This window comes from Podarcis vaucheri (assembly GCF_965113315.1).
Source record: "Podarcis vaucheri genome assembly, chromosome: 14".
In the NCBI taxonomy this organism is placed as follows: Eukaryota; Metazoa; Chordata; class Lepidosauria; order Squamata; family Lacertidae; genus Podarcis; species Podarcis vaucheri.
The window spans coordinates 52,529,314-52,542,262 of NC_138752.1; the positions used below are offsets into that span (position 1 = coordinate 52,529,314).

The window sequence follows — 12,949 nt, forward strand, 5'->3', positions numbered from 1 at the left end:
CTAATATTAATAATTATTTTTTTATTTATATCCCGCCCTCCCCAGCTGAAGCCGGGCTCAGAGCAGCTAACAACAGTAAAAATAACACAGTTTACATAAAATCATAATCATTTAATTGAAATTCAGTGGTCCTCAGGTTAAGTACTTAATTCGTTCTGGAGGTCCGTTCTGAACCTGAACCTGTTCTTAACCTGAAGCACCACTTTAGCTAATGGGGCCTCCCGCTGCCACCGCACGATTTCTGTTCTCATCCTGAAGTAAAGTTCTTAACCCGAGGTACTATTTCTGGGTTAGCAGAATCTGTAACCTGAAGCATCTGTAACCTGAAGCGTCTGTAACCTGAAGTGTATGTAACCTGAGGTACCACTGTACATTCTAATATCAATTCATTCTAAAATCAATTCAGAGTCAAACAGTGGCGTAGCGTGGGTTGTCAGCACCCGGGGCAAGGCAAGTAATTTGCGCCCCCTAACCCCTAACTTGCCGTCGCTGCCAGCTTCTTCTTGCTGCTGCCTGGTCTGGTCTGGTGTGGTTCTCTCCCGCGCTCAGCGCTGCGCTGGGCGGCCGCTGCACTGTCCCTCCCCCAGATAGTCCCTCACTCTCTCTCTGCACCGCACGCCTGGCACCCCCCCCTCCACAGTGGGTGGCGACCCAGCGGCTCGGATCGGATTCGCACAGCCAGCACTGCAGTGAGAGAGAGAGAGAGAGAGAGCCAGGTAGGGGCAGAGAGCTGCGAGTGCGAGCGCCCCCCCCGATGTTGCGCCCCTGCGGCTGCCCCCCCCCTGCACCCTCCACGCTACGCCACTGGAGTCAAATTAATGGCAACCATTGGGCTAGAGTTGTATGAAGATTACAAAAGGAGGGGGTAATATGATGTAACACCCTGCTACTGCACTATTGGTTTGTTAAAACATCGTAATAATCCAGCAGAATTCAAGCATGGCATGCTGAGGAATTTGGTAACAGAGACTGGAACTGCCTCTGGAGAGGCTGCCCAGCAGGTGAAAGCAGCCTTCCCCAACGTGGTGCCCTGCAGATATTTCGGGAGCACAGCTCCCATTAGCCCCAATCGGCACCATCACCCCTGCTATACACTCACATGGTTCCCCTTGGCTAAGTTAAGAACAGGCAGAAATCCCATTCAGATCTACTGAATCGCACAACAAGCGAATCTCCATCGAAATTTCCACTTCTCCATTTTTATTTTTTGCAACGTCCTTCTCCATCCAGGGCTGTCTTTACCCGGGGATGCAAGAGGTGCAGGGCACCTGGGTGCCAAATTCTGGGGAGCACTAAGTTCTTAACTATCTACCTGTTATGAAATAATAAATAATTTTGATCAAGCTAGAAAAACAAAATACATATATACCTAGGTATTACCGAAATGTATACCTACTGTTTCACTAAAGGACTTTCGACTTTGTGCGCTCATTTACCAAAGATGCGCCACGCCAGGGCGGCACTTGTCATTCACAATGGCACACGAAATTAACTCTTACATCAAAATATTATGTTACGTATTGTATTGAGCTGCTATATGGCAGAGGGGTCAGTGGCACCTTTGACACCTTTGGGGGCGGCTAAAGTAAAATTGGGGGCACTGGGCAGATCTTTGCACCCCGGTGGTGCATATGCTAAAGACGTCACTGTCTCCAGCCAATCAATGTGTGCAAAAATCTGCATGTTCGGGTCAGGCATGCATAAAGATGTAAAACATACCATACCAAAATGCATTCTATTCGGGGGAATTCCTTGCAAAAAATGCACATATTAAGAGAAATTGGCACTATGATGCTGATGAATTTTTATGAGGACTTTAAAGAAAAGTAAGAAAGGAAATCACAAACTGATATTTGAATGTGGAGAAAGGGAGAATGTGAAACTGAGAGAAGCCAAAATCAACAGATTCCTCAAACTGACAGATTTGGTGGGTGGTTTTAGAGACTTATTTATAGTGACTTATTTATTTATTTATTTAATTTCATTTATTGCCCCCCTTTCTCCGAGGAGCCTAAATTGGTGTACATAGTTATTCCCCCTCCTAATTTAATCCCCACAGCAGCCCTGCAATGTACCGTAGGTTAGCAGTAACATCAGCAGTAACATCTAGACCATGGGAGCGTTTCAGCCCTGTTCTTGAGTTTGTTTAAAATCTAAAACAGCTTATCTTGTATTAATTTCTTTGAATTTGTACCATTTAGGTTTTTTAAACCTTTTTGTTAAGGCATTACTAGAATTTTCACACCTGAGTTCTCAACTCTTTATTACTGTGCTTGGCTTTCTTTAAGTTGGGCTGTGTCTAAAACTTGCCCTTGAGGTTTTCAAACCTTTTTTTTGTAAAGTCAGTATTAGAAACTGTGCCTTTGAGTCCTCAATCCTTTATTACTGCGCTTTGCTTCACCTAGGTCGAGCTAGGATTATAATACTTCAGAATTTTTGAGAGTTTTATCCTTTTTAAAAAAAATTTGGTCATTTAAGGTTTATGATTCCTCTATTTCCTTCTGAGGAAACTGAATAGTTCAGTGAAATGAGGTTTGTAGCTGGCATCCTGTTAAGGCTTTGTTCAATTTTAGGTTTTTCTAATTTTTTCCTTAAACTTTTTGATTTTTATTATTTAGTTTATTTCTGTAAGATAAAACTTCTAGTTGATTACTTCTCGTTTCAGGGATTTTCACGATATTTCATTTGTTTTCTGCAATGTAGGTTAGGCTGAGAGAGAGGCAGTTGACTGACTTCCCACGTCACCCTGTGAGCTTCAGGCCCAAGTGTGGGATTCGAACTTTGGACTCTCCCAGGTCCAAGCCCGGCACTCTAACCGTTAAGTGCAAACTCTGTCTTACTAACTGTCTTGCCTGTGAAGGCTCAGCCCCAGAACCTGTTTCCAAGCCAAGGGTGCAGCCTCGAAACGCATGAAGCAACTGCAGAGAGGAGAGTGCCTCTGAGCATGTGCAGGGACTCTCTGTACACAAATGCACCCCGAGGCTTCACAGACTAACTAGTAAGGCTATGTCTTTCCCGCAGGCCGGCCGGCATCGTCCTTTTCCTCTTTTGCCTGCGATCAAGGGAAGCGAAAGGGAGAGGAAGCACGTGGGCGAAATATCGTCGCTGGGGAGGAAGCAGCAGTGAGAGTTCTGCTAGCAAAATAATCACGGCGGGGCCTGCAGCTAAGAGCGCGGCAAACTGTGGGAAGGAGAGAAGAGTGTGTGGGAGGCCAGAAGAAAGAAACAGAGAAGAGGAAGAAGACGAGATTGTGAATGAGTAACATGCAAAGGGACTATTTATAGGGCAAAGTCTGTGTCACACATCCTTTCCCGAAAGGGAAGCACAGCGAGGGAGGGAAAATGTCCCCCCCCCCCAGCTGTGTGTCTGAGGATCAAAACATCCTTTCCCCAGTTCACCTTGCCCCAGCCGTGATCTCATTTATTTCTATTAATTTAATAAAAGTGTATGCAGCTTTTCAAGAAAACCGTAGCTCAGGGGGTTAGAGCATATTCTGGATGGTGGCTAATGGATTGAGGTTGAATCCTGACAAGACAGAAGTACTGTTCTTGGGGGACAGGAGGTGGGCAGGTGTGGAGGACTCCCTGGTCCTGAATGGGGTAACTGTGCCCCTGATGGACCAGGTTCGCAGCCTAGGAGTCATTTTGGACTCACAGCTGTCCATGGAGGCGCAGGTCAATTCTGTGTCCAGGGCAGCTGTCTACCAGCTTCATCTGGTGTGCAGGATGAGACCCTCCTTGCCCGTGGACTGTCTTGCCAGAGTGGTGCATGCTCTAGTTATCCCCACTTGGACTACTGCAATGCGCTCTACGTGGGGCTACCTTTGAAGGTGACCCGGAAACTACAACTAATCCAGAATGAGGCAGCTAGACTGTTGACTGTGGGCGGCTGCCGAGACCACATAACACGGTCTTGAAAGACCTACATTGGCTCCCAGTATGTTTCTGAGCACAATTTAAAGTGTTGGTGCTGGCCTAAATGGCCTCGGTCCAGTATTCCTGAAGGATCATCTCCACCCCCATCGTTCAGCCCGGACACTGAGGTCCAGTGCCGAGGGCCTTCTGGCAGTTCCCTCACTGCGAGAAGCAAATCTACAGGGAACCAGGCAGAGGGCCTTCTTGGTAGTGGCACCCACCCTGTGGAATGCCCTTCCATCAGATGTCAAAGAGATAAACAACTACCTAACATTTAGAAGACATCTGAGAACAGCTTACAGCATGGGGATGATCCTACATAGCTCAGTTGGTTAGAGTGTGGTGCTCATAATGCCAAGGTTGCAGGTCCAATCCCTGCATGGGACAGCTTTATATATTCCTTCATTTCTGGGGGTTGGGCTAGATGATCCTCAAGGTCCATTCCAACTCTACACTTCTATAATTTTATGATCTGTGATCCTACTTGCAGGATGCTGGAAGGCAGAGTCAGCCAGAAGGTAGATCTACAATAGTACAGTGGTACCTCGGGTTACTTCAAGAAAATCGGAAATATGAAAGGAATTATACCAGAAAGATATGGATGTCTCGTACACCCCAGATAGTGTGGTTGCTGACCTTGAGCCAGACATCCTGGAGAGTGAAGTCAAATGGGCCTTAGAAAGCACTGCAAATAACAAGGCCAGTGGAAGTGATGGTATTCCAGCTGAACTGTTTAAAATTTTAAAAGATGATGCTGTTAAGGTGCTACACTCAATATGCCAGCAAATTTGGAAAACTCAGCAGTGGCCAGAGGACTGGAGAAGATCAGTCTACATCCCAATCCCAAAGAAAGGCAGTGCCAAAGAATGCTCCAACTACCGCACAATTTCACTCATTTCACATGCTAGCAAGGTTATGCTTAAAATTCTACAAGGAAGGCTCAAGCAGTATGTGGACCGAGAACTCCCAGAAGTGCAAGCTGGATTTAGAAGAGGCAGAGGAACCAGAGACCAAATTGCAAACATGCGCTGGATTATGGAGAAAGCTAGAGAGTTCCAGAAAGACATCTACTTCTGCTTCATTGACTATGCAAAAGCCTTTGACTGTGTTGACCACAGCAAACTATGGCAAGTTCTTAAAGAAATGGGAGTGCCTGATCACCTCATCTGTCTCCTACGAAATCTCTATGTGGGACAAGAAGCTACAGTTAGAACTGGATATGGAACAACTGATTGGTTCCAAATTGGGAAAGGAGTACGGCAAGGCTGTATATTGTCTCCCTTCTTATTTAACTTATATGCAGAATTCATCATGCGAAAGGCTGGGCTGGATGAATCCCAAGCCGGAATTAAGATTGCCGGAAGAAATATCAACAACCTCAGATATGCAGATGACACAACCTTGATGGCAGAAAGTGAAGAGGAATTAAAGAACCTTTTAATGAGGGTGAAAGAGGAGAGCGCAAAATATGGTCTGAAGCTCAACATCAAAAAAACGAAGATCATGGCCACTGGGCCCATCACCTCCTGGCAAATAGATGGGGAAGAAATGGAGGCAGTGAGAGATTTTACTTTCTTGGGCTCCATGATCAGTGCAGATGGTGACAGCAGTCACGAAATTAAAAGACGCCTGCTCCTTGGGAGAAAGGCGATGGCAAACCTAGACAACATCTTAAAAAGCAGAGACATCACCTTGCCAACAAAGGTCCGTATAGTAAAAGCCATGGTTTTCCCAGTAGTGATGTATGGAAGTGAGAGCTGGACCATAAAGAAGGCTGATCGCCGAAGAATTGATGCTTTTGAATTATGGTGCTGGAGGAGACTCTTGAGAGTCCCATGGACTGCAAGAAGATCAAACCTCTCCATTCTGAAGGAAATCAGCCCTGAGTGCTCACTGGAAGGACAGATCGTGAAGCTGAGGCTCCAATACTTTGGCCACCTCATGAGAAGAGAAGACTCCCTGGAAAAGACCCTGATGTTGGGAAAGATGGAGGGCACAAGGAGAAGGGGACGACAGAGAATGAGATGGTTGGATGGTGTTCTTGAAGCTACTAGCATGAGTTTGATCAAACTGCGGGAGGCAGTGGAGGACAGAAGTGCCTGGCGTGCTCTGGTCCATGGGGTCACGAAGAGTCGGACACGACTAAACGACTAAACAACAACAACCTCGGGTTACAGACGCTTCAGATTACATACGCTTCAGGTTACATATGCTTCAGGTAACAGACTCCGCTAACCCAGAAATAGTACCTCAGGTTAAGAACTTTGCTTCATGATGAGAATAGAAATCGTGCAGCAGTAGCATGGTGGCAGCAGGAGGCCCTATTAGCTAAAGTGGTGCTTCAGGTTAAGAACAGTTTCAGGTTAAGAACGGACCTCCAGAACGAATTAAGTTCTTAACCCGAGGAACCACTGTATATGACTCATAAGTGTTTGCCAATGGCAACAGTGGCAACAAAACTCTTTCCTCCCCAAGTCCCAAATCAGGCTCCTCAAACGAAGGGTTTTCCCAGACTGATGTTGCTTTCGGGTGGGAGTCCATCACACACAGACAAAGTCAGGTTGCACAATTATAATTGATTGGGAGGTCTTGCGAAACAAACCTGCTTCCCTAAAAGATCAGACTTTTTTGCAGTAAGGAAATTGACAGGGAGATGCCCTGGTAAGTGCGAGATAACTGTGCTCATTAAATAGCTGGAGCTGCCTACTCTTCCTGAAGACAGAGTGGTACATATACAGGCCATGTGGAAGTGCCCCAAGAATGCTTGGGGGTGGGGGTGGAGAGTGGATCTCAGTTCTGTAATCTCAGTCCTGATTCTGAAATCGGTGCTAGGAACTCAGATAGGGATATGTTGGGAATTACCGGTACCTCCTTCACTTGAGCCACCGTATCTGCCATCACCAGCTGCCCTGCACCCACCCAGCCCTGGTGATGGTTGATGGATTTAGGATTCTAGCAAAATATAGATCCCGCAAGCCTGAAGCCTGCGCACCCCATTCTGATAGCGACCATTTAGGCCTGGTCTGCATGCACAGGTGCGAAAGCAAAGACGGTGGAATGAATTGCATCGCTGCAGACTGTGGGTGGGGAATGTCATTTCTGAATGCTACATAAAACAAAAACAAAAAAACTCACTGTAAAGAGAAAACATCAGCTTCTACTTCTGCCTTTTCCTGCTGCTATTTTTCTACTTGCAGGCTCCCTGCTGTTTTTGTACTATAGCAAATAATTTTCAACAGCCTGATTTCCCACTTGCAGTCTGAGGTGGTACAGTCCATTCTGCCCCCTCCATTAATTCTAACCTTGGGCTCTCTGTTGCCCATGTAGACCAGACCCAGGGTGCGGCATGCCAATGGTTTTCAAGGAACAGTCTTTACCAAAGGTGTCATGGGCTTTGAAGACACTCGAACTCAGGACGCAAGGGAGAAACATGATAAGAGGAAGGCACGCTTGGCAAATCCACACCGTGATCAGCTCCCACCCAGAAACTAATGTCCCCACTGTGGAATGATGTGTGGATCCAAAATTGGCCTCGACAGTCACTTGTGAACTCACTGTTAAGACCATGTTTATGGAAGACAATCTTACTCGGCTGCTAGGGATCACCAAAGAAAGGTTTTTTGTTTTTTTTTCAAATGATATTTATTGGGAATTTAAAGTTACAGAAAAGAGAAAAGAAAGAAAAGCAAAGAAAAAAGAGATTAAACAATACAAATCAATAAAAAGAAAATAAAAAGTACCAAACATACCATACAGCAAAATCAAAAACAAGAACAAAAAATAAATCCAATATTCCCATACCCTTATCTTCATTAACTTATTTCCTCGACCTCCTCACACCTCCCTTTTTTGTATTCTAATTATTAATTATCTCAGCAAGTCCTTTCCATCTTTCACTGTATTCTGTCCTTTACTTGTCTTAATTTATTTTAGCCTTATCTTACCATAAAAACCCTAAAACTTAAAAACTTATTTATACATAACTCCTTATAACATGTCTACTAAAGCCTAATAGTTTCATTCCAAGATTTTCCTAACAGTCGTTAATTTTGCAATATTTCTCTAAATGAATTTTTAAACTTTCTGCCAATCTTCATCCACCGTCTCTTCTTCCTGGTCTCGGGTTCTGTCAGTCCTTTCTATCTGTTCCATCTAGTCCATCAACCTGGTGATCTTATGTCCGAGGCTCTTAACTCTTTTCCATGTCCCTTCTGCAGATCTTCTTCATAATTGTACCTGCGCTTTACTTTGTCTTCTGCTGGTCTTGTTCTTAATTTCCTTCCTTTGTCTCTGGGGAGTAGATCTCGGGGGAACAACCTAAGAGTGTCTTTATCCCTTCTCGGCCGGTCACCAAAGAAAGGTTTTCAAAGACTGCACCAGGGAACAGGATCAGTGAGAAACTCAGGAATGGTGGCAGAGCTTCCCTGAAAGGCAGCTTGCCCACCACTTCTGATTTTCTCTGTGCAACGTGAAGCAATGGCTGCGTTGTAGGAAGTGTGCTGCTTTTGTGGTGGGGGTGGTGAGGACCAAGAGGCGCCCTGCAGCTGTGGTGGACAGACCTCAAGCTTGCGGTGGGATCGTCTTCCTTCCTTTTTACAAGAACTCTCATGGTCTACCAGACAAGAGTCAGATACAAAATGCTGGCTCAGTGTCAGGTACCAGTATGAGCCACACAATGGGCTGGTCTCAGGGACGGATTTAGCTACTGAAGGTAATGGGGCCCTTTATATGTCCAGCTGTCCTTTGTCAACAACAAATTGTCGCTTTTTTGTGTTGAATATATGCTATATGGTATTTTATGGACCTAATAGGTATCCAAAGCCATTTGCACATAACAAAATATGTATTTTAGCTTACATTTTAGAAATGTACATCCAGTTGTTTTTTCCCTTTAAATTTTGTGGGGCCCTAAGCTATAGCTTGTTTAACTTATATGTAAATCCGGCACTGGCTAGTCTGTATCTACAAGAACAGATCAACATCTGAATTCTTAAATTATCAGGGTTGCTAAGCTCAAAGCAGCCAGCGGAGTTGAGCAAAGATCTTGCCAAAGACAACCAGGTAATGCTCCTATTTTACAGGGGGCTGAAAAACAGGCAATTATTTGTCTATGTCCAATATTGTTCAATTTTGTTAACATGTTTAGAATCAGAAAGGCTTGCCGATCTACTGCAGATCGCCCAGTGATCTACCCGATTGACGCCAAATCTGCTTTCTGCCAGCTTATGCCTTGGAACATGCTCAAGAATGAACTGCAACATTCAGGAATCTCTTGAAAGAAAAAGGTGTCTGGCCAAGAAAGCCTGAAAAGGACAGCCATGTGATAGGAAGCAATTCAAACTCTCCATGCTCATGTGCATACAATCTACAGAGGCCACTTGTCAGAATTGCCTCTCTCCCACCTCCTTTTGCTCCTTCTCTTCCTCTTCCTCGCAGTTGCTGTTCCTTTGGAAGCATCTGGAGTAGCAAGATAGCCTTGCTTGTTTTCTGCCAGGTTGCCGAAGTGCCAAAGGAAAGAGGTTAATTTGTGCCATGTCTCAGGTCCCCTGTGCCTGTGCTCAGTGCCAACACTCAACTCCAGAATGCACCAAGGGCCCCTGAGCAGACACAGAGGGTATTTCCCCTTGCAAAGGAACAAATGCAGAGTCATAGATTGTCAGAGCTGGAAGGGACCCTGGCAGCCTAGCCCTTTTGCTCAATGCAGGATCTTGCAGTAACAGCAGCCCTGGCAGATGACCCGGTCTAGCCTCTGCTGAAATGCTTCCAGCCAAGGAGAGCAGGATGCCCCTGGAGGCTGGCTGCTCCCACCGCCCAGGATCTCTTAGCAGCAGGAAGCCTCTCCTAACCTTTAGCCAAAATCTTCAATTTCCATTCTTTGGCCCTCTGAAGCAACAGATAACACGCTTGGCCTGTCCTGCGTGACAACCCTATCACACAGATATTTAAAGATCACTGTCGTGATAGACACACCACACATTTGAAGCACATGGCTTCCCACAAATAATCCTGAGAACGGCTCTTTGTGAGGGTGCTGTGAGTGGTAAACTACAGTTTCCGTGGTCATGCCTCACCTGATTCTTCTCTTCTCTGGGCTTGAGCACAGTCAGCTCTTTCAACCGCTCCTTATAGGACTGGTGCACATCAAAAATTAGGGTTCCAAATGATGCTCTGGTATTTCCACACTAGCCCACTTAACAAATTAATTTTTAAGATTGTTAATATTTTTATTTGTGTTGCAATTTTAAATTGTTGTAAGCCACTCCATGTGGTGCAGGGGCACAAGAAGAGTGGAACAGAAATGTTATGTATAAATGAATGAATGAATGAATGAATGAATTTTTAAAAACCTCTTACAGATGAATTGAGTCATGCATGTACAAGTCCCGTTGAGTCTGACTCATGAAGACTATTTCAGTTTAGGAGAGACTTGCTGTCGCACCGATGATGGTGATGGTAGACAGATGAATTGTCATCGATCTGCCTCTTTTATGAAGGATAACAGGGCAGATCCCTGCCCCAAAGACCTTACAATCAGGGGAGAGAAGGGAGGAAAGGAAGGAAAATGGGAGGAGGATGTAAACCATCCAGAGATTTTGTTACACTAAGTGATCATTTTGAAAAATAGATAAACAATAAGCTCTTGCGCCAGCTTTCATAATGGAGGGAACCCTACTTTCAGTTAGATATAGATATGCTTAGTTACATCAGAGAATGGGGACTTGCGGTGCAAGGCTAATCACGCCTATTCAGAAGGAAATCCTATTAAATTCAGTGGGGCTTATTCCCAGGAAAATGGAGTTAGGATTCCTGCCTAAAGCCAGGGGATACCAGCACCTCCTCTTCTGTAGTAAGTGAGAAGATCTTTCCCACTCTGCCCACTTGAAATGTGAAGGCCAAGTTCTCCAGCTGATGGAGGCAATTTCAGTGACTTCCAGGTGATTTCTGGGTTTGGGGAGGGGAAGAGGAAATATGCTGTCGGTTGTAGTCAAAGTTCAAATTGGGAGTAATAACTAGGACTGTGGGCGTTTCTCCACCACTTTGATCTGCAGAACCGGCCCTCTTACTGGCACCACATAATATTCCTTCCACATTGGTAATAAATCAATCTTTAATGTAGCAACGGCCCTTTGGAACTCCTTGCCTATTGACTGTATCATTTTTGGCACCTGCTAAAAACACCTGCTTTTTGTTTAGACGAGCCTGTCCAGCCAGGTAGCATACTGACATGTGCTTTTTATCAGTGACTTAGAATTTTTAATAGTTGTTTTTAACTGCTTCTGCCCATAATTTTATTGCTTTCTTCTTTTTGTAAACCACTTTGAGGTTTTTTCCTTTTTAAATAACCAAGCGATGTATAAATTTTATGAGATAAATGAAATAGACCAATAACTCTCCGCCACTGCCTCCTTCCTGAACGGCACTGCTGGGCTTACTCCGGAGTAGGCAAGCCACGGTGCCCAGGACTGAGCAAGCGAGAGTGGCCAAAGAGTATTTTGCCTATCCTTAACCACGTGCGCCAGGAAGAGAGTCGATGATCGGTCCCATAAAGATTGCATTGGAACCGAGCTTCCCAGCCAGTTTTTACTTCGGTATTGAAAGAGAAACAAAATTTGAAGCAGAATCGGAAGCAAAGCGGATCTTACCGGCTCTGGTGTCTTTGTCAGTTTTCTTCGCGAGCCGGGCTGCCTGCCCAGAGGGCGATCCCGGAGCGCATCCTTGGCGCTTGTTGCTGCTCGGATCCGACGCCAGGCAGTTGCTGGCAGAGGAACGGAGTCAGCCGCGCTGGGGACGCCCGACGGAGGGGCGCGGATGAGGCATCGCGGAGAGAGGCCGGGAGGCGGGGTAAGAGGGAAGGAGGGTGTGTGTGTGTGGGGGGGAGAGGCAGGAAGCCGAGTTGCAGAAAAACTTTAAAAGAGAAGTGCGCGCACAGGCGCGCGCAATCACCTTGACACATTGAGAAGAGCGCTACAGTCCGCGACAGCGCGCTTGGTACGCGGGAAGCGTTGTAACCAGGGCGCGCAAAGCAGAGCAAAAGCGCTTGGGGGGGTGTCGGATTTTCCAAGGGGCCACCCTGGGATACCACCCCCCAATCTTTCTCAGCCTCCTCTGTAGCTGACAGGGAGAGGCTGGCTGCTTCTGTGAACCTCATTTATTTTATAAAATTTAGACACCGCTTGACTGCAAAAAAGAGAAAACCTAAAAGCGGTTTACAAAAGATAAAACGGCGAAATCAATTTTTTTTTAAAAAATCAACACTACTTTAAAACATGCGGAAGTTAAAATACTAAAACAGTTTAAAATCACCTAGACTTTCTAAGCATTTTGTCTTGATAGGAATGTGTTTCGAAGGAGCTGAAAAGAGTACAGGGAAGAAGGTGCCTTCTTGATCTCAAAAGGCTCCGGGGGTCATTTTGCTGCGCTCTAAAACATTTGCTAACTCCAGTGCTTTTCTTCTAGGAAAAACGGTGCTGGTTCTGCGTACCTGTGAGTACCCCCAGGAAAAAAGCAGCGGCTAACCCTTTTAGTTTTGTGGCATTCCTTCACTTACATTGCCAATGATCACATCTATGCTTGAATGGCAGTTGCAATCTAGTCTGTATTTGTCATGCTCACCTTTCTAGGTGCTGGAGGATAATTTTGCTGTCCTCTGAAACAGGCATCCCCAAACTCGGCCCTCCAGATGTTTTGGGACTACAATTCCCATCATCCCTGACCACTGGTCCTGTTAGCTAGGGATGATGGGAGTTGTAGTCCCAAAACATCTGCAGGGCTGAGTTTGGGGATGTCTGCTCTGAAACATCCACCGGCTCTTGTGGTTTTGTGACTCTCCTTCTGTTACATAGCCAACTGCCTCTGTTTTTATGGCAGCTCCAATCTCCCTGCTGTGTTTTTCCTTGCAAGAATGCCATGTGGCCTAAGACTGGGTGTGTGTACTATATTTCCCACCTGCCAAGGCCAAGACAGGCCCCTCTCTGCCGGCACAGCAACAGGGGAGAAGTGGTTTCAAGAGCCAGATTGGCTGTGGGTCCCGTGCC

At 45.7% G+C, this 12,949-nt stretch overlaps 1 protein-coding gene across 1 annotated transcript in view; it reads right to left on the reverse strand.

Annotated features, from left to right (window-relative positions):
- Positions 1-11,731, reverse strand: part of CARD11 (caspase recruitment domain family member 11) — a 108,159-nt gene extending 96,428 nt beyond the window's left edge. The window contains exon 1 of the mRNA XM_082199628.1: positions 11,558-11,731. The gene's annotated coding sequence lies outside the window, so the exon portion shown is untranslated. The remainder of the gene's footprint in view (positions 1-11,557) is intronic.
- Positions 11,732-12,949: the final 1,218 nt, after the last annotated feature.